Source organism: Lupinus angustifolius, chromosome LG04 (assembly GCF_001865875.1).
Source record: "Lupinus angustifolius cultivar Tanjil chromosome LG04, LupAngTanjil_v1.0, whole genome shotgun sequence".
In the NCBI taxonomy this organism is placed as follows: Eukaryota; Viridiplantae; Streptophyta; class Magnoliopsida; order Fabales; family Fabaceae; genus Lupinus; species Lupinus angustifolius.
The window spans coordinates 14,928,189-14,932,876 of NC_032012.1; the positions used below are offsets into that span (position 1 = coordinate 14,928,189).

General features: G+C 34.5%; 1 long non-coding RNA gene across 1 annotated transcript in view; it reads left to right on the forward strand.

The window, feature by feature from the left end:
* The window catches only part of LOC109344854, a 1,961-nt gene extending 823 nt beyond the window's left edge, over positions 1 to 1,138 (forward strand). The window contains exons 2-3 of the long non-coding RNA XR_002107348.1: positions 573 to 751; positions 836 to 1,138. This is a non-coding gene — a long non-coding RNA (uncharacterized LOC109344854). The remainder of the gene's footprint in view (positions 1 to 572; positions 752 to 835) is intronic.

A 4,688-nucleotide genomic window follows, 5' to 3' on the forward strand; every position in this document is an offset into this window, starting at 1 on the left:
ATCACTTCTAACTTTTATAGCTGGTTGTGGGCCTTGTAGCTGATTCAGAGCACCTCTTAGGCTGCCCAAATTATTGCCAATCATTCAAGTTAATTTGCAACTGCCATAGCAATAACAATGTCATACCTCTGCTTTTATGCTTATTCATGGCTGACCTCTCTAAAACCTGTAACTGTAGGATTCCTTTTATTTGCTAGATTGCTGTCTTTGTAAGGACTGGTTGGTTATCTGCTGGTTATGTAACTGAAACGATATTTATGCTGTTTTTATGATGATCGTAACTGAAAATGGCAATAATTCTGGTTTAGAACAGATTAATGCTCTTTTGAAATTCCTACAATTAATCCCGTGAATGCTTTTGCTGTTTATTATGATGTGTAACTGGAATGTAGGAATTTATGGTATATCTTCTTTATTGCCACTTTTTGGAATTATTTTGCATTGATAACCCACAACTGGATTTTGATTGCCTCAGATTGATAGCCCATGATGATGCTCTTATTGTAATAGCCATACTTTAACAGCTAGCTTTCCTTAATTCTGACTTTTCAACCAATTGCTTTTAATTTCAGTTAGCTTTAATACACTGCATAACAGCATTGCACACTTCATGTTCTCCCATGAAATCCTTGGCCACCCCACATGAAGACTTCATTCTCATTCGAATGAGGGAAACAGATTACAGCAAGTCTAGCAAACATGGAACACTCAATCAGTTGCAGTGTTCTCTGGCACGTTGGCACCCTTGTTGGTAAGTCATGAAGCTCTCTTGAAACCCTTTTTTCATCTCCATAGTCATTCTTTAAAAACTGACACCTTTTGATTACAAAATTAGGGTCGGTGATTGAAGAAAGAAACATAGGGATAAAGGAGTGAGTTTGGCAATGGGGAGACAGAAGAATGGGTGTTGATTATCATGGAGAAAATTTGGGTCATGTTGGTCCAAAGGAATTGTTTATCACCAACAAGTTCAAACCAAGGCCATATCCATATTCCAGAGTCACGGGATTTCCTTTAGACCAAACTGACTTTACTTTGAATATCAGTTGCAAATTTACAATAACGGGTTTGATACTGTGAAGTGAATTCAAGGTTGATTAATTTGTGTAAGCATGTTTTTTTGCATAAATATGAGGTGCACCAGCGTTGCTCCCCAATGACCCATTTATTGTGAAGCAAATTACAACTTCATGTGCATGGTTTAATTTCACCATCATAACCAGTTAAAAAAAATGGATAACTAGCATGAGCTCTTGCAAATTTAAATGGTTTTGTTCCTTTCCAAAAATGAATAAAATATAATCACACCACAAAGTTTTAGACAAAGGGGATGAAAGCAGTTGATTTTGTTACGACCGCTGCTAGCAATGCAATTCAGTGTAAACCTCATACCTGAGAGAATTAATACTTATGAACACCTTAAACCTGTAATGTGCTATCTAAAAATTCGACTTAGTTGAATTTTATTTTTCATGAAGTGAGCCCGGACAAAATTGAGTGTTCACAGCTACGAATGTCCTCATGGAGCCCACTCAAAAAACATTCTAATAATGCCTCGGGACTTAAACCATCCGATCTGTTTGCAAGGGTCGTGAACTCCAAGCAATAGTCAGCCACCATGCCCAGTTGCATCAATTTGAACAAAGAAGCGCAAGGACACTCGTACGGAGAAGGACCAAAATCCAGCTCTAGAGCATGTGTAAACTGGTGCCACAAATGAAAAGGATTGACCCGTTTCTTCATTTGAAACCAAAGAACTATGGTTTAATCCAAGTGAACTGAAGTGACTAGCAACCATTCCGCATATGGGGTATTATAATACTCAAAAAACTGCACATCTTTAAAAATCCAATTGGCAACATTCAGCCCATCACAACGAGGAAAATCAAGTTTAACGGACTTGACCTAAAAAGATGATTTGCTCCCCTCAGAAGTTGAGTTGTTGTGGCCATGGAAGGAGGACAGTGAGCCAGTGTGTTTTTGCAACAAGGTATTCAATGCATCATTAATTGTAGACAATCGTGAATCGGTGGTCATCGTCACTTGCTCAATTTTCTCAAAATGAGTGGAATTGTCCACCTCCAATAGTTGAAGTTTATGATACAAATCAGCACAATGGATCTTCATCGATTCAGAAATATGTTTCACCTCAACCTGAAGCTCTTTCATTCGTGTGTTGTTCGCCATGGCTGTAATGAAAGCACCAATGTAATAAAAGAAGCTATAATAACTCCAGAAATAAACAACAATGTGGGAAATAAGAGATAGTAGTATGAAAAATATGAATGTGATGGAATAATACTCTGATATGATTGTATTAAGAAATGAAGGGAACAATCTTCAGGGAGGAAGAGACAAAATTTGTTACAAGAGAGAGAAGAGAATCATCATTACATTTCATATCATTTCTCACCCCATTTTCCTTATTTATTACCCAATCATATATTCCCCAAGCCTAGCATTGGTTATTATGACCTTGCTCCCTTTCCTCAGCATTTTTTTCCTCATTTTGTATAACTAATTCTGTTGAGTCATCACTGCCACGTGTCTGCACAGTGACATTAAATAATCTTTTAATTATATGTTGTGATGTATTTTTTTCTATTTATGCATTTTATTTACCTTTTAATGTATTATGCTCAATTTTTTATAATGTTTTGAAGTTATGGTTAATATGTTTTAATTAAGATAACATATCTTTTATGTATTGATAAAATATCTATGATGAATATATTTTAATACACTGTATATAAATCTAATAATATATAACAGGTTAAATTTATTGTTGTACACGCAAATTATTTTTAATATTTATAATAAAATATTGCGATTTTAATTTATTGATGTTCATACAATTTAATTTTCATAATTATATTAAGACATAGTAATTTTGATTTATTAATGTCTATATAATTTATTTTTCATATGTACAACAAAATATAGTTATTTTTACTTTATCATTCTCCACATAAATTATTTTTAATACTTTATTATATTTACCGTAGAATATAAAAGTACACAGTATATTATAAGATTTAAATATAAATAAAAAAATGATACTTATTAGTATGATATAGGTAGTTAATGTTCTTAATTTATAAAAAATATAATAAAATATAAATAACACACCTCTAATATCTATTTTTAGGGATTTTCCATGGGATGTTAGTTTGGTAGCTCATTTAACGTACCAGGACCTTTGGGAGTGACAGAACTATGGGAGTCCTCTGACTTTGGAGGAGAATCTCTCGACAACCCATTGGAGTTACTCGAAGTTGAGACAGGTCAAACTGAACTTAGATGGTAGCTGTATCAAAGGCGCCTGGATTATGGGAGGTGGCAGTATCTTTTGTGATTTTTCAGGTAATTGGATGTTCGAATTTTCTGCTAACTATGGTGAGGGGTCTGTTATTTTAGCGGAGCTCTTGGTTATGAAGCATGAGTTTTCTCTGGCATGAAACCTTAGTTTAAGAAATGTGGCTTTGGAGAGTGGCTGCTTGGAAGCTGTTCATATTATTTCTGACCATGTTCTAATTCAGATTCCTCACATTCTATCAGTGGTCAACAATGTAAAATCTTGGTTGGCTTAGTCTTGGGTCGTCAAAGTATCCTTTGTTATTAGGGAGGCTACTTCGGTGGCAGACTTCATGGCTATATTATGTTCTCACTCTCAACATGAGCTACAGATATGAGATTTCCCCAGTTGGTTGTCAACTTTACTTACATTTGTAAGTATCATAGTGCAACTAAGAGTGGGGGTGAATTAGTTGTCTTAAAATAATGGCCGTTTTTTCTGCAAAATCAAAGTTAAAGTGCAGCGGAACAATATGCAGAAAAATAATAGGAAATAAAATGAAAGAGATAAGGAGAAGAGAGTACACAAGGAGTTTTATATTGGTTCACCTTCTTGTCCACCGAAGGTTACATCCAGTAATCTTGCCACACAAGAGATTTTCCACTAAGAATTATGAGTTGCAATTACAATATCTCACCCCGAGATCTCTATGTACCTTACACACTCACTAATTCTTATACCCTTGGAAAACACCTTTCCAAGTGCATCTATTCCCCTTTCTTTTCACGCCCCGTGAAAGAAAGAATTCTTTACAAAAAAATGAAGAATATTCAACTATGGCAGATTGCCTTTACAAGTATGAAACTTATGTAACTTGCAATCCAAAAACTCTGAATATATATAGAAGTATATAATGTTATTTGTAAAAGTCTTTGAAACACTTGAAGCAACTTTGCAAAATTAACTTGAAAGTTTAAGAACAAGTTGCAATAAGTTCAAAGATAAATTCTGGAAAAAGTGTGAGAGCTTTTTGAGAGTTTGTATGAAAGTTGTGTGTGATTCTCTTGTTGTTTTGTGTGAGAGTTTAGAGCCTTTATATAGAGTTTACAAACACCCTTTGAAGGTTTCTGAAAGTGTATGAGTTGTTTGGAGTGAAGGGATTTCGTTTGGAGTGAAAATCTTTCACTTTGAAATCTGTAAAACACTTCCAATAGCTCTCAGTAATGGGTTACTCATTTGAGTAATTGGTTACTCAAACTTTCTGTCCACTTGAAATTTGAATTTTACATTGAGTAATCGGTTACTCACTTTGAGTAATCGGCTACTCAAACTCTTTGTCCAACAGATGCTTAAAATTTATTTTGAGTAATCGGTTACTCACTTTGAGTAATCG